The sequence below is a fragment of the Canis aureus genome, chromosome 25, assembly GCF_053574225.1.
Source record: "Canis aureus isolate CA01 chromosome 25, VMU_Caureus_v.1.0, whole genome shotgun sequence".
Lineage (NCBI taxonomy): Eukaryota > Metazoa > Chordata > Mammalia > Carnivora > Canidae > Canis > Canis aureus.
In genome coordinates, this window is record NC_135635.1 from 2154978 (window position 1) to 2177979 (window position 23002).

The 23002-nt window shown below is 47.2% G+C and overlaps 1 long non-coding RNA gene across 2 annotated transcripts; it reads left to right on the forward strand.

Annotated features, from left to right (window-relative positions):
* Positions 1-54: 54 nt before the first annotated feature.
* Positions 55-15774, forward strand: LOC144296756 (uncharacterized). Of its 2 annotated transcripts, none has more exons than XR_013363723.1 (4): positions 55-194; positions 461-650; positions 15113-15335; positions 15557-15774. It is a non-coding gene; the product is annotated as an uncharacterized LOC144296756 (long non-coding RNA). The 2 variants fall into 2 exon arrangements; XR_013363724.1 differs by having other exon boundaries at positions 15113-15243.
* The last annotated feature ends 7228 nt before the right edge of the window (positions 15775-23002 follow it).

The following is a 23002-nucleotide window of genomic DNA, read 5'->3' on the forward strand; positions in this document are numbered from 1 at the left end:
CGCGGGCGAGGGGGCGGGTCCCAGGCCCGGCGGACTTCCGGGCGGTGGGTAAGCGGAAGGGGCGGGGCCAGGCGGGCGGGACCTGGACGGCCGGGGCCGCGGGATGCTGCGCTGCGATTGGCTTTGGAGGGAATGGGAAGATGCTGAGTTTCTTTACTTTTGGTGTTTCCACGTGTGGAGACGGATGTGGCTAAGTTACTGAACGTTTTTTTTTTTTTTTTTTTTTTTTTGATTGCTTTTTGTCGAAGCGAAACAAACCCGGTGTCTTGCGTAAGGATGGAGGGAAAAAAAAAAAAAAAAGAAGGAATAAGGAGCAAATACCGAGCAAGTTGATTGCCATGGGCTTTGACCTACGTAGCCCTTCATTTTTTGAGCTGCGTTCATCCACATGCAGGCCCTTAGGATTTCACAGCCCAGTGGCATCCTTGCCTCCTCCAGCTAACGCTGCGTTTTATTCTAGGTTATCGTGTCCCGTATTAGGATGTCATTCCAGGGAAGCGTTCGTGGAGCACCTGCCACGTGTCAGGCACGATTCTTGGCATTTCTCGATTCGACGGAAAACACAACTGCGAAGGGCGTTCTAGTCCAAGTGAAGGAAGGACAGACGGGAAGCTGTGAATGAATGTTGAGGAAGGATGAACACTTTGCAGGTGATTTCAAGGTGCTTGGATTCACAGATGATTGGGTGCGACTTTAGATGGCCCGGCTAGGGAAGGCCTCTGGGGAGGTGACGTTTAAACAGATCCCGGTAGGGATCCCTGCGTGGCGCAGCGGTTTAGCACCTGCCTTCGGCCCAGGGTGTGACCCTGGAGACCCGGCATCGAGTCCCACGTTGGGCTCCCTGCATGGAGCCTGCTTCTCCTTCTGCCTGTGTCTCTGCCTCTCTCTCTCTCTGTCGCTCATGAATAGATCAATAAAATCTTAAAAAAAGAAAAAATAAAGAGATCCGGGTTACAGATCGCCAGTGGCCTCCTGCACATCCCTAGGAAGAGCTTTAGAAGAAGGCAGAGGATGCAGGCAGGTCATACGCTCCAGGGTAGGAGCTTCCTGGACCAGTCGAGGCATTTAAGGCCTGGTAGCTGGGGGATGCTGAGGGAAGGGGAAGAGTGATGCAAGGCCCAGTGAGAGGCAGTGGGGAGTTGGGTCACGTGAGGCTTTGTAAACCAGGTTTCGGAGTTGGGATTTTATTCCTTTTTTTTTTTTTTTTAAGACTTTATTTATTTATTCATCAGAGAGAGAGAGAGGCAGAGACACAGGCAGAGGGAGAAGCAGGCTCCATGCAGGGAGCTCGATGTGGGACTCGAACTCGGGACCTTGGGATCACACCCTGAACCAAAGGCAGATGCTCAACCACTGAGCCACCTAGGGGGTCCCTGGATTTTATTCCAAGGGGGGTGGGAAAGCATGGAAGGATTTCATGCAATTTTATGCAGTAAAGTTACACGATTTAATGTCATGACTTGAAATAAAATTTTGAAAAGGATGACTTAGTATCTTGATGTGGAAGGTGGTTACATCGGTGTATACGTAAAAATTCACAATTAACTATAGAATTATACTTTATGATTTCTGGCCAATATATTAATGTTATACATGAAGACATGTTTTGACCTAAACCTTTGTTTTATTATAGTTTTTTTTTTTTTTTTTAGATTTTATTTATTTATTCATGAGAGACACAGAGAGAGAGACAGAGGGACAAGCAGGCTCCATGCAGGGAGCCTGACGCGGGACTCCATCCCGGGACTCTAGGACCACGCCCCAAGCCAAAGGTGGCACCAAATCGCTGAGCCACCCAGGCTGCCCTGTTTTATTATAGTTTTTTTTTTTTTTATTATAGTTTTTAAAAAGTATTTTATTTATTGATTCATGGGAGACACAGAGAGAGAGAGAGGGGCAGAGACACAGGCAGAGGGAGAAGCAGGCTCCATGCAGGGAGCCCGACGCGGAACTCGATTCCGGGACCCAGGGATCACACCCTGAGCTGAAGGCAGATGCTCAACCGCTGAGCCACCCAGGGATCCCTGCTTTTTATTATGATTTTAAACTAAAATGTTTTTGAGAGTCCCTAAAATTATGGTGGAGCTCAGCTACTGCACCTTCTATACCCGGATAAGTTGACCTGGCTCCTGTAGTCCTGGTGAGAGAAGATGGTGGCTTAGGTGTGAGTGTAGGGATGGAAGGAGACAGATGCAGATATATTTTGGAATTAGACTTGCTGCTTGATTAGATGAGAGGGGAACAGGAGAGGGAGCTATCAAAGAAGACTCCGTGTTTTTGGCATTAACACCTGGATGATCCCATTTACTTACATGGCAAAGCCTGGGGTGAGGCAGGTTCAGAGAAGTGTATAGGCTCTTTTTTGGTCATATTAGGTTAGTCCAGTACTTGTCATATTTCGATGAATTTACTTATCATCTGGGAATTTGTTAAAAGTTAGATTCCAATCTAATAGGACTAGGGAAAGGCTTACTCTGTATTTCTTCCGGTTTGGATCATTAAAAGGCAATGTTACTTGAAAATTAAGAAAAAAAGCATTGGCCTTTGGGGACAGTAGATTTTAGAAAGTTCACAGAAAAGCTAGATGAGGCAGGGTCATGTGGGTTAGGGAGAGACTTATAGTGACCAAGCACCTAATACATCCCAGGAGTTATATCAAACACTTAACAAACTAGCTTATTGCATTCTCACAATGGCCATCTAAGGTAAATAATCCTATTTTTAGATAATGACTCCGAAGCTCAGAAACAATAAGTAACCTAACCCAAGTGCACATGGCCAGCAAGTGGCAGAGCCATCAGGTCCATGTTATTTCCAGTTTCCCAAAGACATCTTAAAAATAAGTAAAACTGTTAAAATCACAAAATAAGTCCATGGTAACCACTTTGTGTCATTTGTTCTGAAGAAATCCAGAAGGAATAAACTGTGTTAATTACCCATTGTCATGTAATGAACTACTCTAAAACTTACTGGCATAAAATAGTAAACATTTCTTATCTCAGTTTTTGTGGGTCAGAAAGTGGTTATCAAAAATCACTTCCCAGCAGTGGGGTTGGGGGAAGGGAGGTGGAGATGGCCCCTGGGTGGCTCAGTAAAGCGTCTGCCTTCTGCTCAGGTGATGGTTCGCAGGGTCCTGGGATGGAGCCCCACCTCGGGCTCTGTGCTCAGTAGGGGTGCTGCTTCTCCCTCTCCCCTCCCTCACTTGTGCTGTCTCTCACTATCTCTCTTACTCTCAAATACATAAAATCTTAAAAACAAGAATACTTAAAAAAAAATCATTTGCCAAGTCTTGACATTTGCAGTGTCTCATTTTGATAATTTCTTTTCCGTGCTCCTATTATTTCCCCTGTCATTTTTCACCCTGTCCATTATACTAGTTCCTAACCTATAGTTTTCCTGCCTATAGACTTCCCCTGCCTCAATCCATGTTATACGTAACCCCCAGAGTTATTATCCTAAAGCATAGGTCAGAACACATTTCCCCACCCATTACCTTCTATGACTATGTGGTCTAGGCAGACATGGAAGGTTGTGTTTACTCCAGCCACAAATGACCGGTTCGCACTTATTCCCTACTATCCTTTCTTGTTTCTGTAATGTTCCAGCCATGGATACTTTGTGCTTTCCTAATGTTGAGTCTTTTTTTTTTTCTCTCTCTCTCTCTCTCTTTGCTCTTCTCTCTCTGGAATACTTTTTCCTCTTTCACTACCGAATGGGTCAGCAAAGAATCTATCTTTCTGAGGTTCTTCTAATGTTGTTACCTTTTCTAGGAAGCTTTTTCCGAGCTTCTTTCTCTGAACCCCACCAGGACTGCGCCTTCACCTTCCTTTTGACACTTGTTACCTTCATCCTTAAACTACCTTCCTTCCTGGCCTATCAGCTCTTTCAGGGCGACATCCATGTTGATTATCTTTGTGCTCTTTGTGCATCAGCATGTGGAACACTGTTGGTGCTCAATATGTATTTTCTGGTGCTGAAGTCAGATTTTCAAGGAATTTATATTCACTGAGGTGGTTTTCAGGAAGTTATCATGATGCATATTGACTCATATGCCTGGATTCATTTATTATTCTTGAACTAGAAAACACAGCCCTTAAAAGCAGTGGCTTCTTTCACAGGAATAAAGCAAAAAAGATTACTTCCTTTAGACTAGTCAGAAGTAGAAAGATGTTTGGAAACTAAATTAAGCAAACAGGGGGCACCTGGATGGCTCAGTCAGCTAAACATCTGCCTTCAGCTCAGGTCATGATCCCAAGATCAAGCCCCATTTCGGACTCCCTGATCACAGGAGAGTCTGCTTGTCCCTCTCCCTCTCCCCTTCTCATGCTCTCTCTCTCAAATAAATAAATCTAAAAACAAAACAAACAAACAAAAAAAACAAAGCAAACAAGTGAATGCATGTAAATTTATATTTGTTTTCCGGACTCTGAATTTACTAAGCTAATTGGGTTAATTTAGTATTTGAGGTTCACATAAGAATTTAATTGAAATTGTCCAAATTTTCTTTTGAAAACTCCCGTTTTCCTAATATATATAAATAATTATGTCTGGAAGCTTGACATTTTTGTCTTTTTTTTTTTTTTTTTTAAGATCTTATTTATGTATTCCTGAGAGATACAGAGAGAGAGAAGCAGAGACACAGGCAGAGGGAGAAGCAGGCTCCATGCAGGGAGCCCAATGTGGGATTCGATCCTGGGACTCCAGGATCACACCCTGAGCTGAAGGCAGGCGCTAAACTGCTGAGCCACCCAGGGATCCCCGTCATTTGTCTTTTTCAAAAAGATCTACTTATTCATTTTGGAGGGGGAGGGGGAGAAGGGGAGAGGGGGAGAGAGGATCTCAAGCAGACTCCCTGCTGAGCACAGAGCCTGATCAGAACTCTGAGATCATGACCTGAGCTGAAATCAAGAGTTGGATGCTTAACTGACTGAGCCCCTCAGGTGCCCCTGGAAGCTTTACATTAAAAAAAATCTCAAGTACACTAATTAACAAATTTTAGCTAAAGCATTCTCTTTGTTTTTTCTGAGCCTTGGTAGCCTAATCTGTAAAATGAGGGTATTAAACTAGATGATTAAAAAAACCTTTTTTTTTGGTCATTTTGTGAATCTGTGATGCTAATTGTGGATATTATGGTCTTCCTTCTGGTAAAGCTGGCAAAGACAATTCTTAGATAACCAGGACTAAGTTAATCCATTAATAATGGAATATAGTTCATTTAAGCTTGGGTAGCTGAAATAATCAAATTATCATTGCTGCTTTATGTCCTAACAATCCAAAATATATCAGTGCTTTAAAGATATGTATTTCTCTGAAATATAAGTCTTTTTATCACTGAGTTTTGACTGTAAGGTTAATTTTAAATATATATCAAGATTATATAGGGGTTCTGTTTCTGTTTTGGTAAATAGGTTCCTAGAGGATTAACTCTCTCAAAGGTAAAAATTAACTGGAAAAAAAAATAAAGCCCCACAGCTATCTGAAAGCTGTGGAACAAAGACAAGCAGATTTTGGGTGGGAGCTGAAACTTGGAAAAAGGTACCAACGTGGGGTGTTACAGCAGGTGTGGTTCAGGATGGCTCAAGCTTCGCTAGAAAATCTGCTGCATTTCTGCTGTTAAGAAGGCATTGCCCAGGACAGTCTCTGCTCCCACAAAGTAAGAGGGAATCCTGTAAGGAAGAGAGAGTTCTGATGTTGATTCTGCCCCAGTATCTGGCTGGTCCTTGAGTCCTAAAGCAGGGTGTAAACAGTTCAGCTGAGAAAAGAAAGGGGGAGAGAAAGAGAGAGAATGAATTGAAAGTAAGATCTGAGCTGCTTGTCTGTTTCAAGTGAGAGAGAGTTTGCAGTTTGGATCTAACCAATTTCATTGCTTGCTAAAATAAAAACATGATCACCTTTGGAGGATACATTAGTTTCTTGTTCCTACTGTAAGAAATTACCACAAACTGACTGGCCTAAAACAACACATTTATTCTCTTATGGCTCTGGGTCAGAAGTCTGAAATGAACTACGCTAGGCTGAAATCAAAATGTTGGCAGGATTGCATTCCTTCTGCAAGCTCTCCAGGAGAATTTGTTTCCTTGCTTTTTTCCAGCTTCCCTTTAGTGCCTTGACTCAACTCATGGTCCCCTTCTTCCATTTTCAAGGCCAGAAACACCAGGTTGAATCCTTGTATTGATCACTCTCATCTGACTTCCCTTCTGCCTCTTTCACCTTTAAGAAAAGTAATCTCTATACTCGTGGGGCTCAAACTCACGACCCCAAGATCAAGAGTCATGTCTTACCCTCTGAACCAGTTAGGCAGTCCCCACCCTCTTTCGCTTTTAAGGACCCCTGTGATATGTTGGGCCCACTTGGGTAATCCAGTATTATTTTAAGATCAGCCAGTTAGCAACCTTAATTCTATCTTCAGCCTTAATTCTCCTTTGCCATGTGACATAACACTTTCACAGGTTCCAGGGATTCAGACATCTTTAGGGGCCATTATTCTGCCTACAACAGAGGAGTATAACAGAATCTGGAGTCTCCATAACATAACATTTACAATGTACGGGATACAATCACAGTCATTCAACACATTAAGAACGTGGAAAATGTGACCCATTCCCAAGGGATAAGGCAGTCAACAGGGGCCAACCCTAAGATGACTCAGATGTTGAAATGATCAGGGGAGGACTTTAATGCAGCTGGTATGACTGTGCTCATTGAGATAAAATAAGATATACTTGTAATGAATGAAAAGTTAGGAAACCTAAGCAGAGAAATATAAAAACCAAATGGAAATGTTAGGATTGAAAAATACAGTATCTGAAATAAATTTCATGAGATGAGATTAACAGCAAAAGAGGGATAAGAGCTCTATACTTGGAGATAGATCAATAGAAATGACCAAATCTGAAAAAGAGAGGGAAAAAAGATGGAGGAAAAAAATGAACTGAGCCTCAGGGACCTGTGGACAATATGAAAAGATGTAACATGTTATTGAAGTCTCAGCAGGAGAGGCGAGAGAGAGGGAGGTGAAGAATATTTCAAGAAATTTCCCACATTTGTTTAAGATTCAAGAAGTTCAGCAAACCCTGAGCAGCATAAGTACAAAGAAAACTGCATTGGCTTATGATGGTCGACATGATGAAAGCCACCGATAACGAGAAAATCTTGGAAGCATTTAGAATAAAGTCCCCCACCACATAGAGGGGAACAATTTGAATGGCCATGGGCGTATCAGAAATGATAGAGGCCAGAAGACAAAGAAGATTTTTTTAAAATGACAGATGATGAAAATGGGTCACTCTGGAATTCTATACCTCAGAACCAAGTGCTGACACATGCCACCCGGACTTGCGGCCCGGACTCTTACTGTCCGCTCAACCGTGGGCCCGGCACCCGCTAGCTCTTCCAGGTTTTAAAAGATCAACCAGAAGGGAGCAGTTTTTTTGTGAAAGTTCCAACATGTGAAAGTGGACTTAATTGGAACAATTAAAACCAAGTGTAGCTTAAATAAAACACATCTGGGGGCCGATTGAGCCCCGGGCCACAAGTTGCAACTCGTGCTCCGTGTTCTCTTCCTAGTGACTCATCAATTCCCAAAGCTGCTGTTGTCACTCCTGTTCAGATGGGGCAAAGGCCATATCTTTTTTTTTTTTTTAAAGATTTATTTATTTATTCATGATAGACATAGGGAGAGAGAGAGAGGCAGAGACACAGGCAGAGGGAGAAGCAGGCTCCACGCCGGGAGCCCAACGCTGGACCCGATCCCGGGACCCCAGGCCAAAGGCAGGTGCCAAACTGCTGAGCCACCCAGGGATCCCCAAGACCATATCTTTGAATCCCAGCTCTCCATGAGCTCAAAAGATGCCCCCGACTCTGGGTTTCTCACCTCCGCCTACGTTCTGGAGGGCAGCTCTTGTGTGTTCTTTGAGTGGTGCATCTGTCCTCTCTGGCCCCCTACGGCTAGCACCCTATAGATGCAGCCTGGTCAGAGGCCTAGTGGAGGGGCACCTGGGTAGCTCAGTTGGGTGAGCGTCTGCCTCTGGCTCAAGGTTCTGGGATCGAGCCCTGCATTGGGGCTCCCCGCTCAGCAGGAAGTCTGCTTCTCTCTCCCTCTGCTCCTCCCCCTACTTGTGTGCTCTCCCTCCCTCTCTCTGTCAGGTAAATAAATAAGGTCTTGGGGGGAAAAAGGCCTGAAGGTTCTTTCTCGTGGTGGTCACCCCATCTCCTTTTCCTGATAGGTTTCATGTTCAACCCAGTCATTTCCTTATTATTTCTGATCTAGTGATTTACTTTCCCATCTGTGGCCTTGTATCATGCTCCTCGTACCTGTCACTTCTCCAGTAAACGTTTTTTCTCTGTATCTTGTTTTCCTTTTTTTACTCATTGGAGATTTGGATTCTGCTCTCCTCTGCTCTGTGTCTTCTAGATATGTTCTGGAATTTTTTTTTTTTTTTTTTTACGTTCTGGATTTTTGATGGCGTCTTAGACATCTTTATTTCTTTATTTGTAATTTTAAAAAGGATTTTATTTATTCATTTGAGACACAGAGTCAGAGAGAGAGAAAGAGAGTGCAAGCATGTGCCGGGGTGAGAGGCAGAGGCAGAGGGAGAAGCAGATTCCCCACCGAGCAGGGAGCCCAGTGCAGGGCTTGATCCGGGGACTCTGGGATCACGGCCTGAGCTTAGGGCAGATGCTTGACTGACTGAGCCACCCAGGTGCCCCCCAACCCAAATATTCATGGAGGATTCATACTGCGTGCTTTGTTTTGGGCAATGAGGATACAATGGTGAACCTAAAAAAAAATCTGTGCCCTCATGGAGCTTACATCCTATCAGTAATGGACAGACAATAAATAAATATGTATTAGCTCGGATAGTGATAAGTACCATCGAGAAAAATAAAGCAAAAGAGCTAGGAGGGCCGTGGTGGGGAAGGGCGCTATTTTGTGTTTGGTAGTCATGGGGATTTGTGTAGAGATGAAGGAAATGAGGAATTGAGATGACAGGTGTCAGGGAGGAGGGCTGCAAAGCCGAAGGCCCTAGGTGTGCCTGGTGTGTTTGGGGTCCAGTAAGGAGACCACTGTGACTGGAACGGGGTGGGCACGGGAGAGGGTGGTAGGGGTTGTTGCCCAACTATCCCGTCCTTCCCTTCCTATCCATCCTCACTGCCCGTGCTCTTGTTATGACTCTCTTTTCCACTCTGGACTGTCTCCACTTCATCTCCACTCAGTCTCCCCAGTCCACCCAGCACATGGTGCCTGGAACAATCTTCCTAAAACCGAGCTCTGTGATGGTTAACTTTATTGTGTCTCCTTGACTAGGCTCCGAAATGCCCAGAGAGCTGGTAAAAGATTATTTCTGGGTGCTTCTGTGAGGTATCTCTGGAAGAGATTAGCACTTGGATTGGCTGAGTGAATAGATCCCCTTCACTGATGCTGGTGGGCATCATTCAATCCACTGAGGGCCTGGATAGAGCAAAAAATGCAGCTGGAAGGACAAATTTGCTTTCTGTGCTGGTGCTAAGTCATCCATCTACTCCTGAACCCGGACAGCTGTGCTTCTAGTTCTCAGCCTTTGGATTTGACTGGATTATACCACCAACTTCCCTGGTTCCCTGGTTTACACATGGCAAATCATGGGACTTCTCAGTGTCTGTAATCATGTGAGCCAATTCCTAAATAAATCTCTTCTCTCTCTCTCTCCCTTTCCTCCTTCCCCTCTCCATTTGGCTCTGTTTTCTCTGGAGAAATTTAATACGTGTCATATCTCTTTCCATGGCACTAGTCTCTAGCTTTGAAAGCACTTAGTAAACTGTGTTCTTCTTGCTTCTCTAACCTTACCCGTCACTCCCTACTTCTGCCTCGCCCTGAGATTTCCCAGTGTTACTCACTGTTCTCACCTAGAATAGCCTGTACCTTCTCAGTCTTGACAGATCATTTGCAGGAGAAGCCTACCTACTCCAATCAGCATCCCAAGGCATCATCTTGGCCTGGTCTCCTATTTAATTGTGTATTTGATTTATTTCATCCTCCTAATTGAACTCCAGGAGGTATTTTTATACATGTTTGTGTTTCTTCTCTTCCAAGGCCATGTACTTTGTAATCTTTTTGATGAGAATTTATGCTTCAAGGGTATAGGTGGTCTCCCCACTCCCCTATCCAACCTACACTATGAAAGTTGCTATAGTTCCCACTTCCTGGGATGGTGATTGTTAGTCAAAGGAGAGACTGGTGAGGACTTTGGCTGAAGATTTCCCATGCAGTGTTTCAAGCCTGAATCCTCTGGAGCCAGGCAGGAGGGCAGTCTGGGTTTTTTTGCTAGGACAGCTTTGTTTGACAGTAGCAGGTTCCAGTTCTTGTCCTTTCCTTCTCACTTACCAGGTCAAACTTTTTAATTTTTTTTAAAAAAGATTTATTTATTTATTTGAGAGACAGAGAGAGAGAGCATGCATGGGGAGGAAGAGGCAGGAGAGAGTGTCTTTAAAAGCAGATTCCACGCTGAGCACAGAGTCTGACGTGGGGCTCGATCTCAAGACCCCGAGATCACAGCCTGAACTGAAACCAAGAGTCAGATGCTTCACCGACTGAGCCACCCAGACGTCCCTAGGTCAAGCTTTTTATTTTTTATTTTTATTTTTTTTAAGATTTTTTATTTATAAAAAAAAAGATTATTTATTTATTCATGAGACACAGAGAGAGAGAGGGAGAGTCAGAGACCTATGCAGAAGGAGAAGCAGGCTCCACGCAGGAAGCCTGATGTGGGACTCGATCCCGGGACTCCAGGATCATGCCCCAAGCTGAAGGCAGGCGCTAAACTGCTGGGCCACCCAGGCATCCCAAGGTCAAGCTTTTTAATGCTTAAGAAACAATTAAAGGCCAGATCCCTGCTCCTCAGAGTTTACTTATTTGTGGTTAATTGTGGGCTCTTGGTAGGTGCTGGTAAATAATTCATCTGATTAATGTTTTTCTTGTAAGTCTGTGCATAAATGAAAAATGAATCGTGAAGTACTCTCTAATAGACAATCAAAGGTAATGGTAAGGGGCGCCTGGGTAGCTCAGTTGGTTAAGCATCTGACTCTTGATTTCGACTCAGGTCATGATCTCAGGCTGGTGAGATAGAGCACCACATCCAGCTTCGCTCCGGGCATGGAGCCTGCTTAAGATTCTCTCTTCTTCTCCCCCTGCCCCTCTCCCACTCTAAAAAAAAAAAAAAAAAAAAAAAGTAAAGATAAATGTGATTGGGGAAGGAGCTGGGGATGAACCCATCACAGAGTCACAGAGCCTGGCCAAGTTATATACTCTTTCCACCTTGACCTTGCCTTGCCTGGTTTGGTCTCCTCCCTCTTCTCTTCTGCAAATCCTGCCCATCCCTTGAGGACCAGCTGAGACCACTCCTCTTCTGGGAAGCCTCCCTGGATTACTCCAGACTCCAATAACTTTTTTCAAATACCAGAATTAATAATCTTTGATGTAGAGTGTAGAACTTAATGATGTACTGGAACTCTTTGCTTCTGTGTTGTGTGATTTCCAGACTAAATTCTAAGTCCTTAGGGGTGCCTGCGGGGCTCAGTTGGTTAAGGGTCTACCTTCAGCTCAGGTCATGATCCCAGGGTCCTGGGATCAAACTTCGAATCGAACCCCGCATCGGGTTCCCTGCTCAGGAGAGAATCTGCTTGTCCCTCTCCCTCTCCCTCTGCCCTTCCCCTCTCCCCCTGCTTGTGTGCTCTTTCTCTCAAATCAATTAATCAATCAATCTTTAAATTCTAAGTCCGGGGGATCCCTGGGTGGCTCAGCGGTTTGGCGCCTGCCTTTGGCCCAGGGCATGATCGTGGAGACCCGGGATCGAGTCCCACGTCGGGCTCCTGGCATGGAGCCTGCTTCCTCCTCTGCCTGTGTCTCTGCCTCTCTCTCTCTCTCTGTGTCCCTCATGAATAAATAAATAAAATCTTAAAAAAAAATTCTAAGTCCTTTGACTAATGAAAACAATAAAGCAGCTGATATTTATTAAGCATTATTATGAGCTTTATATTGTGATAATCCATATATATATTTTATCTAATTTCATCCCCTCAACAACCCTACAGTTATTATTGCCATTTTGTAGATGAGGAAACTGTTATAATTTTCAAAAAAGTAAAATAATAACTATTTTTTTAAAGATTTCATTCATTTATTCATAGAGACACAGAGAGAGAGAGAGGCAGAGACACAGGCAGAGGGAGAAGCAGGCTCCATGCAGTGAGCCCGATGTGGGACTCGATCCCAGGTCTCCAGGATCACACCCCGGGCTGCAGGCGGCACTAAACCGCTGCGCCACCGCCACCAGGGCTGCCCAATAATAACTTTCATACAAATGTAAAGTAAGCACCCACTGAAGATTTTATTTAACTCCTTCATTAAAGGGGAAACCTACAATTTGTTACAACCGATTGCAAGGAGAATCTGAAGAGTAAACCTTCATAGGCAAGTTAGGAATGCCAAAATAATTTTGCTTATAGGTACAAAACTGGTAAATATCCTATAGGTACTAAAATGTAATATTTGGAGTCATCTTTTCTACTGGACAGAAGCCGTTTTTATCTCACTGGACAAAGTTCATTTGCATTCTATGTACAGAAATCATTTGTGTTACTATCGGTTTTTCCAACTTGCAGAGCTATAAATTCACCTAGTCAGAAGCGATCAAAGGTTATGCTGAACACAGATTATCTTCTTGGTATATCTGAAAATAAAATGTTGAAGGTCTATGAAAAATCTTGAAAAGAAACTTTTTTAAAATTTAAAAAAAGGGACGCCAGGGTGGCTCAGTGGTTGAGCGTCTGTCTTTGGCTTAAGTCATGATCCCAGGGTCCTGGGATTGAGTCCTGCCTCATATCCCGGCTTACATATCGGGCTTCCTGCATGGAGCCTGCTTCTCCCTCTGCCTGTGTTTCTGCCTCTCTCTCTCTTTCTGTGTCTCATGAATAAATAAATAAAATCTTAAAAGATCTTTAAAAGAATTAAATTAAAAAAAGATTATTTATTTGAGAGAGAGAGGGTGGCGGTGGGGGTGGTAGGAGCAGAGAGAGAGGGACAAGCAGACTCTCTGCTGAGCCTGGAGCCCGACTTGAGGCTTGATCCCACAACCCTGAGATCATCACCTGAGCCAAAATCGAGAGTCCGATGTTTAACCAACTGAGCCACCCAGGAGCCCCTAAAATAAACTATTTTTATAAACCTAAAAATAAAGGCACAGACCCCCATGGAAGCAAACAACGCTGAAGGCTTCCTAGACAAAGCCTAGCATTCCACTGAAAGGCCCTCAGTAAACTTTTGCTCATTTCAAAGACTTTCATGGCTTTTTCTGCATAGCCTAGGTGTTAGAGTTCTTTTATGCCTCAGCATCTGACACAGCATCTAGTGCGTATCAGGTGTTCAGTAAGTGCAGGCTGGTAACTGATGAGGATTATTGGCTGATGGAGTGTAAAGCTTGTGGCGGATTGGAAAGCATGACCGAAGCATGTGAGCTAATAAATGGGTATTGTTTTAAGCTTCTAAGTCTTGGGATGTTTTTTTAATGCAGCAATGGCTAAACTGGCACAGTGCTGTGTAGTCCTAGAGTGTCACCAGGGGCAGGGACAAGGGTTTCTTCTTTGGGGAATATGGATTGCTCACCATGGTTGAACTTCCTAGCTCAGCTGTGCAGTCACTCAGCTGGTCGGGACCCCTGTGCTGCTCCTGGGAGGAAGTGTCACTACCTGGATATATGGTTTAGCCCCACTTCTAAGTGCCCACGTAGCCCCTTTGATAGGCTCATTACCTGCACTGGGCTGACGCTTGAAGAGTCAACCCTCTTCAAAGAAGAGAGGCAGCAGGGTGCCTGGGTGGCTCAGGCTGTTAAGTATCTGCCTTTGGCTCAGGTCATGATCTCAGGGTCCTGAGATCTAACCCTGCATAAGGCTCCCTGCTCTCCTTCAGAGCCTGCTTCTCCTCCTCCGTCTCCATCTCTTCCCCCACTGTGATCTCTTTCTTGTTCACTGTATCTCAAATAAATAAATAAAAGTCTTTAAAAAAAAAAAAGAGAGAGGCAGCAAACAAGCAACACTCTTCTAGGAACTTAACATTTAAACAAGGATAGATATGTATAAATTAAAGTACAGAGTTCCCCATCATCAATATCCACCCCTCCTTTCCTCGAATCTATATGACACTTTTTCTTCCCAAACATTTTTTTTTTTTAAGATTTTATTTACTTATTCATGAGAGACACAGGCAGAGGGAGAAACAGGCTCCATGTATGGAGGATCATGCCCTGAGCCAAAGGCAGACGCTCAACCGCTGAGCCACCCAGGCATCTCCCAAACATCTTTCTACTTAGCTTGTTTCAGTCCCCACTTAGCCCAGTGAATAAGAAGGCCAGGTGAGGAAATCAAGAGATTTGCCCAGCGCCACACAGCAGGTTAATTCAAAAAAAAAAAATTGGGGGGCAAATCCAGGCCTCCTGCTATGGTGCCCAGTGGCCCAGTGCTGGGTACTTTCCTGAGCAACTCTCATGTGCAGTCCTCTCTTGCTGAGGGTCCTCAATCTAAGATGCACACTCAGGACATATATAAGAACACAGATGATGCCTGGCTAGCAGGGTGGTGTCAGGGAAAAGCTCTGGCGTCAGTTCTGTTAGCTCCATCAGCTGTGTGACCTCAGGCAGTCACAAAACCTCTCTGAGTCTCAGTTTCCTGATTTGTAAAATGGGGTTAAAATTATATCTACCTATACATAAAAAACTATAATGTTTGCATCTCGGGTGAGGCATCTGGGATAGGAGGAAAGACTTAATTTTTCATCGTATATCTTTTGTACTATTCAACTTTGTAATTGTGAGGATTGACTGGGCTAAGAGATGCTCAGATCTGTGATGAAACATTATTTCTGGGTGTATTTGTGAGAGTGTCTTCGGAAGAGATTAGCATTTGATTCAGTATACTGAATAAGGAAGAGTGAGCTCCCCCAGGGCAGGTGGGCTTCATCCAATCTCTTGAGGGGCTGAGTAGAACAAAAAAATGGAGGAAGGGTAAATCTGCTCTGTTTGAACTGAGACATCCATCTTATTCTGCACTTGGACATTGGGGCTCCTGATTCTTGGGATTTCAGGTTCAGACAAGGATTTACAACATTGGGCACCAAATCCCAGGCTTTCGGACTTGGACTGAATCACACCACCAGCTTTCCTGGCTCTCCAGCTTGCAGACGGCAGATTGTGGGACTTCTTGATCACCATAACTGTAGGAGCCAAGTCCCATTATAGATTTTTTTTTTATGTATGTCTCTATATATCCTACTGAATCTGTTTCTCCAGAGAACTCTGACTGATAAGGTAATTGTAGAACAAACATTATCAATTCAAAGACAATACAAATTAACCAGCAAATAAGTTATTAGTTCATAATAATTCTAATTAGCCAATGAATAAATATCATATTAAAAAAATTAGGTCTCAAAAAAAAAATTAGATCTCTCCAGTGGTATACCTAGAGCCTTTGACAGTCTAAATGACAAAATTACAAATAATCATTATTTTCTTCATTCACTTTTCAGCTTAGAACAATTAACAATTTAAACATACTGGGACGCCTGGCTGACTCAGCGGTTCAGTGCCTGCCTTCGGCCCAGGGCGTGGTCCTGGAGTCCCGAGATCGAGTCCCACATCGGGCTCCCTGCATGGAGCCTGCTTCTCCCTCTGCCTGTGTCTCTGCTTTTCTCTCTCTCTGTATCTCTCAGGAATAAATAAATAAAACCTTTTTAAAAAAAAAGAATTTTGTCATTGGCCTTGTTTAGAATTGCCCACATATAAAGATAATAAAAAGTTAGGCTTTCAGCCAGTTTACTTGTTTTTAAGTTCCCTACAGGTGATGTACCCTCTTGTTGCCTGTCCTAGGGTGTACTGGTCCCATAGCTCTGCCCTCCTTACGAGGTCCTTGTTAAAGAGCACTTGGGATGATTTTTCAGGGATCTCAAGTTCAAAAGCTGTCAGGGTTCAAAGAGGAGCTATGCAAAGCGGTGTGTAAGTCCCAAGTGCACGTCCTGCCTAGAGGGGTTCACGGCAGCTTTCTGACAGCCTGTGCCACAACTAATAAACAATCAAACTTCGGTCAGGGCTGACTTCAAAGCTCTTTCCACTACGCCATTGGCCTCACCCTGAGCCAGTTTCCTCTCCGATAACAAAGGGCCGCTAACACTTACCTATCTTGGGAAGCCCGGGGAAAATTTATTCCAAATTCAAAGCCCGGAACCTGGCACACAGTGAGCACTCAAAGAGTCGTAGCTCCATATAAAATGAGTGATAAGAGGCAGCCCGTGTGGCTCAGCAGTTTAGTGCCGCCTTCAGCTCTGGGCCAGATCCTGGAGTCCTGGGATCGAGTCCCACATCAGGCTCCCTACATGGAGCCTGCTTCTCCCTCTGCCTGTGTCTCTGCTTCTCTCTCTCTCTTTCTCTCTGTCTCTGTGTTGGTGTCTCTCATGAATAAATAAATAAAAATTAAAAAAATAAAATGAGTGATAAGCTGCAAAGCATTATGCAAATAGGAATTATTACAAAGGACGTAGACAGCAGGGTGAAAATACTACCTTACTTTTAGGCAAATTCATAGATGGGTACCGCTTTATGTCTAGGTAAGAAGAGAGCGAGGAGCGTGGGAGCCCTGGGGGAGGGGAGAGCTAGGGTGGGTGGGTTTAGGTGAGAAATGAGTCGGGGACCCCTGTGCCTGTAGGAGGGGAGAAGGAGATGGACCGTAGTGATAGCTATGTGGCTCTGCTTGAAGGAAGGAGGTGTGGGGCAGCTCCATCTATGGGGTCCTTAAAATTTAACAGGGTAAGCGTGCCACCGGAGGGAACACTTACAATGCAAAATTCCTTTCAAAATAGCCAGACGGGGTAGGGGACATCTGGGTGGCTCGGTTGATTGAGTGTCTGACTTTGGCTCAGGTGGTGGTCTCAGGGTCCTGGGATCAAGCTCCATGTTGGGCTCCCTGCTCAGTGGGGAGTCTGCTTTCCTTCTCCCTCTCCCTCTGCCCCTCCCTCTGCTCATCCTCTTTCTCTGTCAAATAAATAAAATCTTAAAAAAAATTAGCCAGAGGTATGTTTGTTGCAGTTCAGTTAATGGTAGCAGAGAACTTTTAAAAGGCAACGTAAGGGGCAGCCCCGCTGGCTCAGCAGTTTAGCACCTGCCTTCAGCCCAGGGCGTGATCCTGGAGACCCGGGATCAAGTCCTGTGTCGGGCTCCCTGCATGGAGCCTGCTTCTCCCTCTGTCTGTGTCTCTGCCTCTCTCTCTGTGTCTCTCATGAATAAATAAATAAATCTTAAAAAAAAAAAAAAAGCAACGTAAGTGTCTAAGCCTAGAAGTGGCTGGTTAAATAAACCACAGTATATGCATTCCCTGCGAGAAAACTATTCAATCCTGAAAACTAATTTTGTTAGAATCTCTGTACATAACTATTGATTGACAAGTACAGAAATGCCCATTTTATATATACTATGTGTAAAGAGGAAGTAAAACAGCAGGTGCAATGCAATCTCACTGTTGTGAAATGAAAGCAAATGCCGGTTAAAAGATCCCGAAGGATACACATCAAGGTATTAACAATGGTTTATCTCTAGGTGGTATGTGGGAGATTTTAGAATTTTATTTCTGCTCATCTGTGTTTTCTGATTTTCCACAGTGAATATGTTCTGCTTTTGTAATGAGGGAAAACTACATTTATTTTTAAAGCGTGATGACAATTAGATGGACAGAGATCAAAGACTGTTAATAGGGAAAAAAAAAAAAAGATTGTGTTAATAGGCCTCAGCTAATCTGGAAAAACATTTGGGAGGAGGCCCCAGACTTTCCACACAAGGTGAAGGAAGAGGGTGAAAAGGGCTTGGGGGGGAGGGCAGCGGGGGCAGGGCAGGAACCCTGGGGTAGCTTGGGCACAGGGAGATGGCAGGGGTCGGGCCTCATGCCTGGCACTCAGCCTGCTGGGCCCTTGACCGCTTGCCACCGGACCCGCACGTCCAGATGTCCTTCCAGAATAAGCTGCAAGCACGGACGACGCTGTGGATGGGACGCTGCGCAGTGACGACACCTGCCTGCCCTCCGAAGGGCCAGGATTCCAGGAGATTGCCGACGTGGGTGGAGAAGCCGACCGGTCGCAGTTTTGGCCAAACGGTGGTGCTAGAAGACAGGAGATCGGAGCCCGGCCCGGCAGTCCCATCGGCTGCACCTGGCGGGCCACCAGGGGGCAGAGGAAGGCTGAGAGGAGCTTCTGCAGGGCCGCTGGGAGCCACCGGGCCTTAACGCCCTTAGCCGCCGCCTTCAATAAAGTGGATCATTATAACAACGAAGTGCCAGGAGCGAAACAAGTGTGGGTCTTGGAACAAGAGGCCCCAAGGGGCAGCTCAAGGCACCTCTCCAAGCTCCTCGGTCAGCCCTCCCCGCTTCCACTGGACACCTTGCTCTGAGCCTCACCCTCCCACCATGCTTTTACCATCCCTCCCAGGGTCCTCCCTTCCTCCCCCATATTCACTGGGCACTTCCTGGGTACCAGAGCATTTAGCCAGAGCCTGGGAAGGCCAGGGAAAGATTCCTGAGGATGAAGAGGCAGGGAGCTGGATGAGGGACGACGTGCGTGCGTGGAGTGGAGAGACTGGCAAAGACGGGGCTGGAGGGAGGCAGGGGGCTGACCATGTAGTGTGGACATTTGCGAGAACACTGAAAGATCCTAAGTAGGTGAGGAACATGCTGAAATTTATTTTTTTTTAAAGATTTATTTATTCATGAGAGACCCACGAGAGAGGCAGAGACACAGGCAGAGGGAGAAGCAGGCTCCCTGCAGTGAGCTCTATGCAGGACTCAATCCCAGGACCCCGGGATCATGACCTGAGCCGCCCAGGTGCCCTGAGATGGATTTTTAAAGAAGACCTCACTGGATGGTGTAGGAGACAGGCTGAGGTGGCCAAGAGAAGACCTTCTGCTGGGGAGGTGTTAACAGTACAGAGGCGTGAGGCTGCATCCTGCACATGGTGTGCGGGTGCGGGGAAGGGGGTAGGTTTGGGTATATTTTGGAAGTAGACTTCGTAATTCATTAGGTGCAGGAGGGGTGGGGTGAGAGAGTACGAGGGGTCAACTATGATTCCCTGGTTTCTGGCATGAACAAGTGGATGGATGGTGTGTCATTTGCTAGGATGAGCAATAATTGAGTTGGTGTGTGTGGTGGGGGGGGTTAAGATCAATAATCCCAGTTTTCCGTTTTGAACAGATTAAATCTGAGAAGCCTAAGAGACATCCAAAAGCAGGCATCCAGTAGAAAGTTCCAGAGACTGTGTAGGAGCTCAGAAGAAAGACCTGGGCCGGGCATCTGAGTTTGGAAGCCTTTGCCGTATGGAAGGTGCTATGGAAGCCACAGCGGAGGGTGAGATTACTCAAGTGAATAGTACTAGTAGTGGGGACGAGGGTCCAGGGTCCAGCCCCGAGGAGCGGTCACATTTCTAGCCCAGATGAAGGAGGGTGGGCTGGGGACAGCCACTGAGAAGCTACCGCTGGAGGAAAAGCTGAAGGTGGGCAGGGGGCTCGGGGAAGGGGAGCGCTTCAAACAGGAGCCAGGGTTCTGGGGCTGAAAGCTCAGCAGTCAGGGGGCATAGAGGATGTCAAGTGTCCAGTGATTTTAGCAAGCGGGGTCTCCGGGAAGCTTGGCTAGCGCCCAGGAGGAGAGCCTATGGGGAGGAACAGAGAGCCCGGGGGAGCTGCTAGGGAAGGTGGGCCAGGGCCTGTTGGACGGTGGGCAACACCGGAACATGCTGGGATGCTAATGGGAAGGATCTAGCGGAGCAGGAGAGAGAGCTGGTGTAGCAGAGCCAAGGTCCACTGGGGTGCGTGGGAGGCGATGGGGTCCAGACCTCTGCTCCTGCCTGCTTCCCTCTGCCCACGGTCAGGGCCGCCCTCGCCTTAGCCCAGGCTCACTTGTCTGACCCTCCAGAACCAGGATCACTGCTTCTGGGACCTTCCTGGGGTCCTACAGGACAACTTGGTCGTCCCCCAGGGCACAGCAGGCTTATGGCTGGGTTACAGCTTTTCTCGTGTATGCTTGAGGACGGGGAGTCCCACGGCGTCTGCGCAGCAGCACTGCGTCTGACACGCGGAGCGGGCCTCGTGAGTAATGCTGGTGGGCGGCTGGGTGGATGACTGGGTGGGGTCAGCTCCCGGGCATCCTGGTGGTGGGGCGAGGGGCTGGGGTGCCCCGGCCTCCTGAGACAACTGGCTCTTTCAGCCACTATTTTCCGATCCCCCCCCCCCGCCCCCATAGGAGTGAAGCCCTGACAGTTCCCAGACCCTCTGCATTATCACCCAAGGAATCCAGCTTCCAGGACCAGCCCGGGGTAGAAGAAACAGAAATGGAGACAGAGCCCAGCTCCCATCAGCCCACGGATACACATCAAGCCGGGAGGTCAGAGGTGACGGGACGGGTGGGGGTGGGGGCGGGGAGGCACCTGGATTCCTCTCTCCCAGCTCCCAGGAGCCTCAGGTATTTTTTAATTAAGCCGAGGAGAAGCTACAGGGACCCTCTGGAATGTAAACATCAGATAAGCCCAGGCCCCCCTCCTCTCCAGGGAGCTTCCATTTTGTGTCTTCCAGGGTGAACACCACATTCCTTGCCGGACCTGGTTCCCGCCCCTCTGGTTCCTGCGGGTCCCCTCTCCCGAGGGGGGGGAAGGAGTCTGCCTCTCAAGTTCTTTCCATGTCCCCTCCCAGCCTTTGTCTCGGTCTTTGGGCCTTTTTGTAACCCCAGGGGCTTCGTAGTCTCAGGCGGGGCCTGTGCTTGGGAACCTGGAGGGAGACCTCAGATTTTAATCAGTATGTGGGTATCTCCTTGGGTTCGTGCTGTGGGATTTTGACCTCTGCCGTGGGCCTCTGTACCCTGTGTCTTCGGGATGGTACAGCGCTCCCCAGCACTGGGCCAATCCAATGCGAACAGCTAATGCCATCCAACACGTGGCGCTGGGCACCCCAAGTACTGAGAGAATAGTCCGGGCGGGTGGCGCTAATCAGAGGTGCCCAGAGGAGGGGGCATCGGCAGCCAGCGGGTGCCGCGGTTACAGAGAAGGCCTCAGGGAGCAGGCGGGGTTCGCCTACTTGAGGGAAGCGTGGGAAAAGGGGGACAGAGAGGTGTGGGCAGGAGGCAGCGTGGGAACCATTGCTTGGGATCAGCTCAGGTGAAGCAGAGGGTTTAGAGAAGGGGGAGATGGGAGAGTTAAAGGCTGAGACAATTATGGGGGTGGTGGGAGAGATGGAATGCAGGGCTAAGGAGGCTGGATTTTATACCCTCAACAGTGGGAAGACCTTCAAGGTGTATACCATTGGGGGAGGGATTGGAGATGGGGGACAGATGCCCATTTAAAGGTAATTTGGGGGATCCCTGGGTGGCTCAGCGGTTTGGCGCCTGCCTTTGGCCCAGGGCCCGATCCTGGAGACCCGGGATCGAATCCCACGTCAGGCTCCCGGTGCATGGAGCCTGCTTCTCCCTCTGCCTGTGTCTCTGCCTCTCTCTCTCTGTGACTATCATAAATGAATAAAAAATAAAAAATAAAAAAAGGTAATTCGGGCAGCAGGGCGAGGGGCCCATGCTCTCTTACCACCCCACACCTCCCCCTCGGCTGGTACCCTTGTCTCAGCCAGCCCAGCAGTCCCTGGAGTGAAGATCTGGAATCTGAGTGACTCTCAGACCCTGTGTCCACATTGCCTAGGGGTTCTGTCCACAGTGAAGCTTGGACCTCAAAGCCTTTCTGCCTTTCAGGTAGCGTAGGACGGGATGAACTGTTCCGGGCCGGAGTGCCTGGCATCCTTCAGGGAAGGGTCCAGTTGATTGTGGGCACCTGGCTCTCACCTTGGCCGGGAGATGGTTTGGAACAAGCTCACTGGGTCCCTGGGGACACGCTGGAGGTTCAGTCACCTACAGAGGCGCCCCAAAGTGTCCCCACTTCTCCTTGCGATCCACAGACACAAGCTTCACTGACCCCCACTTTTCCTCCCTTCTCCTCCCTCAGGGGTCAGGTCTTGGGAAGAGTCCACTGGAAGGCAGAGCCACGCTGAGTCCTGGGGTCTGGGAGAATGTCTCAGGGACAGCGGATGGAGGCGGTGACCTCTCCAGGGTTGTTCTTCTGGGGGCACTGGCTGGGCGCGTTGGCTTCCGTCTCTGGGAATCTGGGCCTGTGCCGTCTGGAGCTGCTCCTACACGAAGGGATTCATCTTTCTCTTTGCCCCAAGGTGGGCCACTTGCCTTTCTTCATATCCTGGTTCTCCCCACTTACCCATTTCTTCTTCAGGGCAGGGCTGGAAAGGTGGGGGACACGCGGCTCAGCTCTGAGCTTGGTGCGGTGGTGCTCTCTGCAGGCCCTTCTGTCTTGGGGCTGGGGTGTCATTTGGCCCCTGGGACTCTGGGACCACAGATGCCTCCATCTCTCTCTCTCTCTCTCTCTCTCTCTCTAACTAGCAGGCTTCTAAATATCAAGGAAGAGGGGGTATTTTCATAGTATTAAATCGATGTCCCCACCTCCGTGGTCCCCACGTCCTCTCCAAAAATGGCCCCTGCTTTACTTCTGGAAGGGGATTTCTCTATGGGTCAAAGCAGGTGACTCTCTAAGCCCTGGCTCCCATCACCACTCTCTGCCCCCATCCTCTGCCCACCCACATTCCACTCATCCTTTGCTATCAGCAAGATGCACGGCCTCCAGGAAGCACCCGCCCTTTCCCTGGCCTCTCCTCCTCCTCTGTAATCCTTGGTGCACCTCTCCTCTCCGATGACAAAACAGGGCAGACTTTGGGGGAACCTTGGTTCCCTGTGGCTTCCTGTGGCTGGGTTAGTCTGGTTTGCCCCGGCCACACGTCATAGTCCTCAAGGGCAGCACCTGCATCTCCTCCTGGGTGGGGTGGGGGTGAGGTGGGAGAGAGGCTGATGGGAGGGGTTGGAGGGAGGAAAGAAGAATGGTGTGGTGTGTGTGCATGAGAGAGA